This window comes from Haemorhous mexicanus, chromosome 10, assembly GCF_027477595.1.
Source record: "Haemorhous mexicanus isolate bHaeMex1 chromosome 10, bHaeMex1.pri, whole genome shotgun sequence".
Lineage (NCBI taxonomy): Eukaryota > Metazoa > Chordata > Aves > Passeriformes > Fringillidae > Haemorhous > Haemorhous mexicanus.
Window position 1 is genome coordinate 18204256 of NC_082350.1, and position 11513 is coordinate 18215768.

The 11513-nt window shown below is 54.9% G+C and overlaps 1 long non-coding RNA gene across 2 annotated transcripts; it reads right to left on the reverse strand.

The window, feature by feature from the left end:
- Positions 1-681: 681 nt before the first annotated feature.
- Positions 682-6255, reverse strand: LOC132331835 (uncharacterized). 2 transcript variants are annotated; one of them, XR_009487690.1, is made up of 2 exons: positions 5726-6255; positions 682-1132 (listed from the first exon to the last, which is right to left on the reverse strand). It is a non-coding gene; the product is annotated as an uncharacterized LOC132331835 (long non-coding RNA). The 2 variants fall into 2 exon arrangements; XR_009487689.1 differs by lacking the exon at positions 682-1132 and adding an exon at positions 2820-4575.
- Positions 6256-11513: the final 5258 nt, after the last annotated feature.

The following is an 11513-nucleotide window of genomic DNA, read 5'->3' on the forward strand; positions in this document are numbered from 1 at the left end:
GCGTTTCACCTGGCCTGTGGCCAGCGGAGCCAAGGCAAGGAGGAGGAGGAAGGCTGGGTTATTGCAGGCACAGCCCCCCTGAAATACGGTGCTGCTGGGGCTTGGTGTGCTGGGGGGGATTCCTGGGGCCCCCAGGCTCATTCCTTGCCATCTCCTGGAGAGCCCTTGCCCATCCTCCTCCTTGCGGCCCCTTGAACCTGCGCTCGCCCCACTTCCATTTATGCTGGTTATTTCCCCATCTACAACACTAATTACTTTCCTGCCTTTGCACTGAGGATTGCCTTAAGCCCTGAAATATTAATGTTTAATTTCCCTTCTAAAACTTCCTCTTTCAGTGTTTGCCACTACAACTTGATGCATTTTGGTCATCCATAAAAGCAAATGTTCTGCCCCTTCACACTAGGCACTGCACCCAGTCGCAGTAAAGCTGGTGACAAGATACCAGTTCCCATCCTGAATAAAGCAGCATCATCCTCAATCCTTTGGGCTCTTTTCCCACACCCTCTGTACTCAAAGGTTGCCCTGGACCTTCCCTAGCACAACAGGGCAGAAGCAGCTCATGGATGTGGGATCTCAGCAGGGATGTCCTCTCCCAGGGTGTCCTTGTGGGATTGTGCCCTGGCTGCTGTGTCCCAAATCCTTTGATCTAAACTCGATGCTTTTTTTCCCTTTTAAAAATGATTTCTGTGAATGGTCATGCTGATGTGTCTATGCAACCTCATTAGGATTCAGTTTGCTCTCTCCTTTCCTCCAGGCAGTGTTATTTTTATTATTCCCATTATTTAAGGTTGACCTTACAGCAAGGACCAGCATCCTCCTGGCAGATAGGGCCGTGTCTGTGCTGGCCCTTCCAACCTGCATCCCAGAGACCTGCCCTGGGGTGCCCCTCACCCTGAAGATGGCACCCCAAATCCACCACAACCCACAGTGCCGAGGAAGCAGTGCAAACACCCTGCAGTCAGGATTCACAAGCTGGGAGCAGGCAGGAACAGCCAGGAGATAAGACATGGCTCAGCTTTGATACGTGCAGCTCCTATGCCTGGAGCAAAATCATCAGACGGGGCATCCACTCAGCGAGGTGACTGCTGGGCAGCAAGGCTTCCAGGGACAGGGAGCAGGCACAGGAGGTTACCTGGCAGCAGGATGTGATAGCAGAAAATGTGACCTGTGGAGGCACTTCAGAGAGGACATCTTCATGGAATCACTGACAGGAAGAGCCCAGTGTTGTTGTCATCCCACTGGCACTCCAGCCCAGCTCAGCCACCTGGCACAGCACAGGGCACATCCCCAACTCCTTCCCTGCCCCATCTCCTGCCAGGGTGATGAAATATTGCACTACCTGTGATGCTCAGAGTGAGCAAATATAAAAACATTAACAGAGTATAATGAAGAAAAATGTGAGGAAAGGAGAGGAGAGTAAGTAGGGTGAATCTCAGGTCCATGGCAGCTGGGAGACAGGCAAGGCACTCTGCCCTATGCACCTGGGACCTCACTGCCTGAGGACATGTGGAAAACCCGTGTCCCAGGGCTGCAGAGTTGCCATTCCACACCTACCATGACCCTGCACAGCCCCCCAGGCTCAGCTGGTGGGGCAAGTCTCTGCTTCTTACAGGTAAAAGCCAGCAGAAATTATCCCTGGGGCCACATCCAGGTGGGCTGGTGGGTGAGGTGGGCTCCTGGCTCCTCTATACACTTTTTCCACCTAGCCTTTCCTTTTATAGAATCACAGAATGGTTTGGGTTGGGCCTTTAAATGCCATCTAGTCCAACCCCCTTGCCATGGGCAGGGAGATCTTCAGCCAATTCAGGTAGTCAGAGCCCCATCCAGCCAGGCCTTCCAGGGATGGGGCATTCACCACCTCTCTGGGCAGCCCGTGCCAGTGTTTTACCATCCCCAATGTAAAAACCCTCACCCATTAAATTGAATCTGAACTGACCTTTTTTCAGTCTAAACCCACTGCCCCTTGTTCTGTCCCTTCTAACCCCCAGCTGTTGAATCCCTGCCATCCTACTGCCCCTCTCCTGCAATCGCTGTCTACCAGGCATAGCTGGTTCCTTCTCTATCCCTTCCCTAATGGATCTGACAGCTGCTCCCTGCACTGGGCCAGGTTTCAGTTTCCCCATGCTGAGGTTTTCTTGCACAGTCTGTTGCAAAGCAAGAGCCAGGGCCGTCTCGGCCGGGCGGCAGCGATGCTCCCGGCCATGGCCCGGCTGCCAGGTGGGTCACCCTGCTGGCCCCTCGTGGCTCTCACCAGCACACTGGGGACAGGAAGGAAAGAACAGAGTCGTAGGAATCCGATTATGAACTGAGCAATAGCACGTGCGGAAGAGCCTGTGGGGAAGGGGCTTCCAGGGCTATTTTCGCCCAAAGAAAGTTGCAATTAATTTGCGGAGGAAGTCGCTCGGCATTAAGAAACCCTCCAGGCAGAGTCCAGACCCAGGGACACACATCCCATTATTTTCTCGTTTAAAAACCATCTCGGTGGTGAAGGGGGCTGCTCCCCCCAGGCTGGCGCTAACGGGGAGCCGGGGGGGCTGGGGAAGGGGGGAGCTGGCTCTGGAGGGGCAGGCGTGTTTGGAGAGGGAGAGGGAGCTGAAATTAACCTTGGAAAGCATTCAAATTAGACTGTGTAATAAGAGACCCACTTCTCTGGGTAAATTTGTTAGGATTAGGGCTCACTGAGCTGTTGAGGAGAATTCAGCATGGCTCAGAGCCAGGACGAAATGAAGCTCCTGGCTTGGTCGGCTGCGGGAAAGTCCAGGCTAATGGGCTTTGGTTCAAACTTTGATAGGAAAAAAATCCAGGAACAAAGGCACTAATTCTTCCAAAAGCCCCAAAATCTCAGTTTATACATTTCTGTTTATGTTCATTCATAATAGATATACACAGCTGTTCTTATCATTCATATTCAAATTCCATATGCATCCTTAGCAGTTAGTACTCCTGCCTCAAAATGAAAAGAAAAAAAAGCTATGTGGAAGATTAAAGAAAACTAAAAAACAACCTGTCTTGGGGTGTGAATTCTCCCAGCATCTGTGTCTGAGATCAGGTCCTTGCACTGCGGTCCAGCCTCAGGACAGAGGAGGAGCCCACTACCAGCATGGGCTGGACATTTTAAAAAGGGACTTTTTTGAGTCTCTTTGTCACCTGCCACAGACCACTCATCTGCTGAGCTTTCTTCGCTCTGGGCAGTGAGGTGGCTGGCTGGGTTTCACCCTGTGCCACCAGTCCTGGCACCCACCCACATGCCCATGGCTTCTCCACTGATATTCTGTGACTGGAGAGGAGGGGATGAGCCCAACCTGTGCCCCATGTGGGGACATCTGTGCTTACACTGCCCTGGGTGAACAGAAGGGAACTTTTCCAAATTCCATGGTTATAAGCTAAAAAAGCCCCAAACCAACCCAAACCAAAACAATGATTTTATGTTATTTGGTCTTTTCTTCTAAAAAATGTTCTCTCTCTCACATTCCAGAGGATCTCTCCTTGCTTCCTTTAAAAATTATCCCTGGAGTAAGGACCAAAAGGAAAAAAAAAACAAAAAACCCCACCAAAATCATTTAAATCTCGATATCTCACAGAATATTTGCATCTTAAACCTTATTTTTTGATCCCTGGAATTTGCTTTTACGGACAAATCTAGTGCTGTTGAGTAAAGCTCATTAGTAAGAACTATCTGCTGGAAGGAGCAGCAGGGACAGGGATAGCACAGATACTTGAAGTGTTGTCACTGGGTTTCAGAGTTAATCCTGCTGAGAAGTTCCCTCTCAACTCGGAGCTGTTGTTCCACGCATCCATGACACTGCTATTGATTCTTAGGATTATTAGGGAGGGCTGGGGCTCCATCCCTCTGCAGTGGATGTGTAATCTGCGGTGCCTCAGCGCGGACGGCAGGAACAGCAGCAGTGGCACCAGGCGGCTGCATCAGCCCCTGACCCTCCTCCTCCTCCTCACCTCTGCGCGGTGCCCAGGTGAGATGCAGGTTCTGGCACGGCAGGGATGTGGTCTGAGCCGTCCTGGGCAGCTCTAACCCGTGTTCCAGAGCCAGGAGGGGGGTGACACGCCCTGCGGAGCAGCGTGCTGCTGCTGTATTTACATTCCAGTGTAAATTGTCTTCTCCTCTGGTCTCTCAGTCCTGTCCCCGTCCCTTCCTGCTGCGCGTTCCCCCGGCTGGCGCAGCCCCTCCGTCTGCTTGAAATATCCTTTAATCGAGAGCTGCTCATGTCTTCCGGCCACGGCAGCAGGGGAGCGGCAGCCTGGGGACAGGGGACAACCCGAGCACACCCGGACAGGGTCCGTGTCCCCCGGTGCTGTACCCAGCACGGTCCGTGGTGCCTGCGAGTGCACGGGCTTGTACCAGCGCCTTGCCCCGCGTCACCCTCGCAGCCAGGGCACAGGTTTGACATCTGGCCAGGATGTGTCCCCACTCAGGCCGTGTTTGGGTGCCTGTGAGACATGAGGGGAGGCCTCATCCCGAGATGGAAAGATCCCCTGTGGGCTGCAGAAGGCAGGCCAGAGGAGTAGAAAGCAGGCTCACCCAGCCGTCTTTCATTTCATGAACAAACACATGAAGACCTGGAAGCAATAAATCCAGAGCTTGGACTACAAAACCAAACACGGCTGCAGCTCCCTCTTGGAATAGGAAAGTGGGAGGAAGAGGGCAGCCACAAAGCCAGCTGAGGAGCGCAGGCACCGTGTCCCCTCCTGAAATCACCAGGATGCTTTAAAGGGGCTGCTTCAGCGTGCTCTGGCCAAAAATGCGTTCCCAAAAAGCTGTGTGGGCTGGTTGCTTTCTGCTGTCAGTCACTGTGCCCCAGAGAGGCACAGAGCATTCTTGGAAGCAGCCTGGATTGGCAGGTCCCAGGGTGAGCAGCTGTCCCTCACCCAGCTGGGAGCAACAGGAGCAGAGCCCAGGGGAGCACTGGGAGCACAGGTACCCTCCGGGTGCACAGCATCACCCACACCCCACGCTCCAGGTGCCAGCTCCTGCAGCAGCCAGGGCCCCTCAGGGGCAGTGGGTCATGTGTGCTGTGCCACTGGGTGCTGTCCCGGCTGCTGCCCCGATGTGGGGCTGCCCTGGGGGTGCTGCTGTGGGAGGGGGCTGCCCCGAGCTGCTCTGTGGGCAGGGCATCCAGCCAGGCATTTCCCAGGCTGGCTGCTTCCTGCCCATGGGTGCCGTGTGGCACCCGGTGGCTGGGATGACTCCCACCTCACAGTGATCCCTGGAAAAACAGCTGGGAGCCACCAGACCCTGTTGCTGTCAGGTCTCCCCAGTCCAGCTTTCTCACTCCTGCTGCCAAGCTCCCCACTGTCCCCCTCCTATCTTGCACCAGGAGCTGAGCATTTGTGTTGCTAGCCCTGCCAAGACTCTCGGGCTCATCTGCCCATGCAGAGAGGACAGGTGTGTGCCCAGGCTGTCATCATTGCCCCCAAACCAACAGAATTCACTTTAGGAATCCCTGATTCCCATGTAGCTGGGGGCATCCCACCCTGGAGACTCGGGGAGTCCTGCTCCCATTGGGCTGGAGAACCCAGGGAGGAAGAGGAGAAGAGGTTGGAGAAGTGACAGCACAACCAATGGGCAATACAAGCCATTAGAGGGATCCCTGGCCAAGTCGGCACTCCCCCATGGTCAGCCTGCAGTAATCCCAGCTTTTCCCACATTCCTGCCAGGTAGATGGGCAGACTGGGTGCCCACCAGCTCCCTCCCCAGGACTGCACTCACCTGACTTGACGGTCTTACAGGTGATCTTTTCCAACCTGGATGATTCTAAGATTCTATTACTTCCCCTGGCAGCCGGGGAAGCTGCAGCAGCATCGGAGCTGCCTTCTCCTTCCAGCATTCAGGCAAACTGCTATTTGTAAAACAAAGGTGAAAACATCAAATCAAATGGATGAGTCAGAGAAGTTCAAAAAACGGGGAGCGCGGGGAAGGGGAGACGCAGGATCTCCATCTCCCCTCCCACCTGCCAGCAGGCAGAGAAGCAGGCAGGGGAGCAGGCGGCACCTCGCCTGCTGGCAGCCCATCACGGCTTCAAAGCGGGCGCAGATCGGATCGGCAGCAGCCGGGGATGCACCGAGCAAGCGCTTAGCGGGGAAAGGAGATGGCTCCGATAAGCCAACGTGTGAACTCCCAGGTTTAAATTAACTAATGACTTCAGATGCTGCCGATAGTCTGCAGGGGATGGGGAGGAGTGATTTATGGGAGAAGATTAAACAGACTAATTAGGCCAGCTTTACCACTTAGGAGTTACCCAGCCAGGATGGGGGCTGTGCCAAGGAGGACCCACTGTGCCCCAGCCTTGTGAGAAAGGATGGGGAACAACTTCAGCCCCCCCTCGGCCTCCCCCCACCCCTTCCCCCCTCCCCAAAGCCACAGGTGCTCTGGCAGCCTCCTCACCCAGGAACATACCTGGATGCAGGAGATCCCACCATGCACCCCAGCACTTGCCCACAGCTCCTGCTCTCAGGTGCAGACATGGGAGACTTGTGGACTCTCTTCTGCTGCATGACCTGAACCTCCTCAGGGCTTTCCAACCAGAACAGAGGGTCCAGGGTCTGCTTGACCCTCACTGCTTTATGGCCACAGGACCAGGCACTAACATGGACCAGGCACCACAGCTGCCAGGTCTTTGGGGTGAAGTGCAAGGTCAACAGAACTCACAGCAAGGTTCTTTCAAATCCCAGTTGCATACACGCCAAGAATCAGTGATTTCCAGTGCCTGGGCAAGCACTGAGCTGAGCCTTATGCTGCACCAACTCACTGCTCTCACGTGTAAGGAGTTGCCGCGGTCTCAGCCAGGAGAGCTTTTTATCACGTTATGGGAAAGCACTTGGAGTTTCCTTTTCCAGGAGCCCAGGATATAATAAAAAGGCCTCCTCAGGCTTCAAAGCAGGAGGATTTTCATTGCTTCCTGGGCCAAGAACAAAGCACCATTGAGCACAGCCAACAGTTGTTGTCTCTGTCCCTTGATGTGCATCAAGCATCCCGTTCTCAGGCTTGGAGGGCTCAGTTCACAGGAATGGAGACAGGTTCATCCCCAGCCATTGCTCTGGACCAGGAACACTCTGAGACAGGTTTGCCCCCTTAAATCATCCTAGCTTCACCATGAACTGCCAGGGTGGCCATGGGCAAGGCATGAGGAGTGCTGGTGGCCTGACCCCGGGGCTGGCAACACTTTCCCATCCACTCACTCGGTACCTGCGAGACAACAGGGCACTGCTGGAGTGCATAACGTGGTTTTCAGCAGGGATTGAATGCATGACTGTGTAAATAACACAGAGGTACCATGAAAACAGCTGTTTCCACGTTAAAATGGAAATTTAACAGAGTGACAAGCAGGAGCTGCAGGGGATGCAGCATGGGATTCCTCCAGGAACCCACACAAGTCGCAGCTTAGTGCTGGGGCATGAACTTCCCACCATGTCCAAAGCCCAGCTCTGGGGTGATGCTTGCCCAGAGCAGTTCAGGGAACTTCCTGCCCCTTGCCCTGGGGCACCCACAGAGAGCTAGAGCTCTGCTTTCAGCCTGCTGCCTCCAGCACTGCGACATGCCAGGGACAGGCAGCTGGGGACATTTCCCAGATGCCTTTGGAGAAACAGGAGCTCCTTGTCACTGCTATCAGCATGAAGCTCTTGGGCCCTTCCCCTGCCCACGCTGGGTCTGGGATGGGTTTCCTGGAGCTCTTTGTCATCAGTGCATGGGGACTGGCTGGGGAGGGCTCTGCCTGGCTTGGTGCCACCAGTCTCATTGCTGGAAATGATATTTTGGGAGAAGAAATTTCTGATGTCCCATGGCTCCTGCGTGCAATACAAAGAGCCAGGCCAAGCAAGGCTGTGGTGGTTTCATGAGCCACTACCTGCTCCCCACATCCCCTGCTGCCAGCCCATGCTCTGTTTCAACCACCTCACTCCACTTCCCTGAGAAACTATAAACCTCCATGTTTGTGCAGAGACAGGACAGCTCACATGGGGGAAAAAAAAAGGAATAAAAAGTCAGAGGAAAAAGCCTGGGCCCATGATGTCCCACAAACACCACACCATTGTGGCTGCCTGTGAGCTGCTTCAGCTGTGCACAGCATCACTGGCAAGAAATTACTCACTGCACAATATTTTTGTTTCCCCAAACCATTAATGAATTATTTAGGCATCTCTAGCAGTTACATGGAGAATGATCAACCGCTGCTCAGTGTGGGCTGTCTCAGTGCCTGCCAGGGAGCAGCTTTTGGGGAAAGCAGCCCCATTGTCATGATGCTCCACGTGCCTGTGCAAAGCCATGGCACTGCATAGCTCTCTGCAGTGCTGCCAGCAGGGCAAAGAACATCATCTCTCCCTACAAAAGCTACAACCAGGAGTGGGAGCTTTGTTCCAGAGCTGGAAGAGTGAAGTTCACCTGCTCCGCCTCCCCCAGCCTGTTCCTCCCTGCGACGTGCTCCAGGCACCTGCCCAGTGCCAAAACCGTGGAGAAACTCAGCCCTGATTTGTAATGTGTGAAGGTAATCCAGTGCTGGAGCAAACTGCTGCACTGAGTCACAGCAAACCTTGGCTACCTGCTAATGAACCTGGGCCTGGGATGTCTGAAACCTGCAGAGAAAGCCCTGGCTGTGCAGACAGGAGAGCTCTGGCTGCTGCCGACTGCAGTCATGAAACTTCACGAGGGTGATGCCTATCCCTGACAAAACAGCCCCTGCCAACACACACACACGTGCTCAAAGTGTCTCACTGACTCAGTGCAGCCTCCTGGAGCAAGGTATCACTTGACATCCTGCACAAGCACTACCAGGCACAGGCTGGAGGCTCCTCACCCCGGGCAAGCACCAGGCAAGGAGATATTCTCAGCTACTCCAAGAAATACCTGTAATCCTGCTGATAAATGCACCCAGTGTGGAGAAGGGAGGGAATAAAAGCACTCTCTAAGAAAACTTCAGAAGGACAAAAGTCCTTTAATAAAATCGCTCTTCCTTGTTGGAAAGGCACATGGTGAAGATGGACTGCTTCTGCTCTGAAGGTGAGCACTGCCTTGCCTGGTGCTTCACTGCTGAAAGATGTGGGAGCTAATGGGACAACCAGGGAGCTGGTGCTGCCCTGCAGCCCAGGCAGGCTGTAGTGCTCTCTGCCCTGTAGCTAAGGAAGAAGGCTATGTTTTAAAGCCAAAATCCCCAGTAAGGGATGGGAAGCCCTGATCCTGGCTGTCTCTTTTCTGTCGGTATAATCAACAGGCTACTGATGCCAGGGGAGACACTGGTCCTTAGGAATCACAAAGAAGGTCTTGGGGCTTTCAACTCAATTGTAAAGCCTCTTCATCCCTTCCCTCTCACTCTCACACCCAGTTTACTGCCTCTGCCACAAACCCATCTTTAGGCTCATCCTGGACAGGCTGGAGGCTGCATGGGTGTCTGGGTGGGGGTCAGCCTCACCAGCCACCATGGATGTTGCCCCAGAGCAGAGCCTGCATCCCTTCTGGCAGCCCCCAGCCATGCATCTCTCCCAACAGTTTGCTGCCTCCCTTTTCTCTAGCTAAGCCCCCTGCATGGCCTCAATTACTGGCAAAGGTTTCCACAGACCATGGCTGCTTATGCCCTTCTCAGACCTGGGGACCATCACCTGCTTCCAGCTCCTGAATGATGTCCACATTCTCTTGCTCATGGTTTCACAGATGCCTGATGTCTCAGCCATCCCCAGCCTGCCTAGTTCATGGCATCCCCAGCATTCCATGAGCTTGGCACGCTCCTGGCCCAAGGTCCCCAGTCAGTATTTTAGCTTCTGAATTACTTCCCCTATGCTGAAGGATGGGGCAGAAAGAGCTGAGGTGTGCAGGTGAGGATGGATCTGGAATCCATGCAAGCCTGAGTCTGAGTATCAGTGCCTGGGTGCTCAGACACTGCAATTTCCAGAGGAGAGCCCCCTCCCCAGGGAAACCACTCAGCCCACTTTGGCTGCTTCTAGATTTGGCAGAGCACCTCACCTGGGCTCCATGGTTTGGGCAGTTAGACCTTTCCCATACCCCACAACTCCCCTGGCACTGGTTCCTCGGATGTCTCGGCACTGAAAGCTGAGAGCTGGAGGGAGGGACCCCCTGTGAATGAGAGGGAGTTTGCAGACATCCCCGCAGCCCCAGCTTCCCCTCCCTCATCCCCAGCCCCACTGCGCGTCACGAGGCTCTCGCCTGCAGCGGGGCCCCAGAGCAGAGAAACACACGCTTTTTGTCAAGGCTGCTCTCCTCATGTTTATTTCCCTTTGCCGTGGGAGCAATTTCCCCTTCCCACACAGGCAGCGCCGGCCGTGGCCGTATCAAACGCGGCCGTGGGGATGGGGCCAGCCCTGCCCCTGGCAGAGCCAGGCGGGGACGCGGGGCCGTATCTCATCCGCTGGCATGCAGCACGCAGCGCCTGCAGGAAACATATGTCACTGCTTAAACAGATCGTGAAAGCTTCAATCACTTCCTTATGGCGGAGCCGGGCTGCATTCATACCAAGAGCCAGCATCTCCTGCGCTTTTCCTGTGAGTGAGAGCAGCCCTCGGCCCTGTGGGGTGCTCCCCTGCCTCGGCGCTCCCCTGTCCCCCCGGGCAGCTCCACAGGGAGCTGTGAAACACCATCCGGAAAAACAAACCGTTTCTTGTCAGCACCTTGTTACCTCCCCAAGATGCTCCCCTCTGCCTGCAAACCTGCCCTGCAGGAAACTCAGGGGTGGAGCTCTCCCCAAATTCACAGTCCATCCCCAGGCTCCCCCCAGCGTACTTGCTGGGTGCACAGCTGCTGTGTTTGGGGCGCCCTGCGCTTGCTGGCAGCACATGGCCAGAGCCCAGAACAGTCCCACTGGTCCCCAATCCCTCACTGACCCTTGGGGCTGCCTTGGAGGAGTTCAGTGCGTCTTGTGGGCATCAGCTGTGCATGGAGTATGGGATCCCCCAACTCTGCCCATCCCCAAGGAGCTGCATGCAATGCTTTCCCAGGCTGTCTCTTGGAGCAATGTCCTCTGGAGGGATGTCAATCACACACTCTCTCCTGCTCCACTGATGGGATTCTGAAGGCCCCAGTGTCAATAAAGCAGATGGCCACAGCTGGCCCCCAGGCCCATTCCCTGCAGCAGCATCCAGGGCTGCCCAGAGGGTCCCTCCCCCCAGACGTGGGTGGGTGTCGGTGAGACGATGCATCATCGCAGCGTCTCTACTCTCACGCTTGGTTTTCTCCCGTGGGCTGGAAGCTGCTTTTTTTGGAAGAGATGCAGGCAGGAAATCTCACGTGGGCTTTGGTGGCGAGACTGGCGGCTGCAGTCATCCAAGCCTGGCAGAAGGAGATGTTGGCAGCCAGGCCAGCCTGGCCATGGGTGCTGTTGTGATGGCAGACTACCTGCCAAAGAGCTCCCCCGGATTCTCTGCTGCCATCCTGCCTTGCCCAGGAGTTCCCCTGTCTCCCCCCATCTCCCTTCAGTCTCCAGCCACCTCCGCAACACCTCTTGCCTGGATGGAGGGGAGCACTTGACAATAACATCTTCCTTATGTGCCTGCAACAA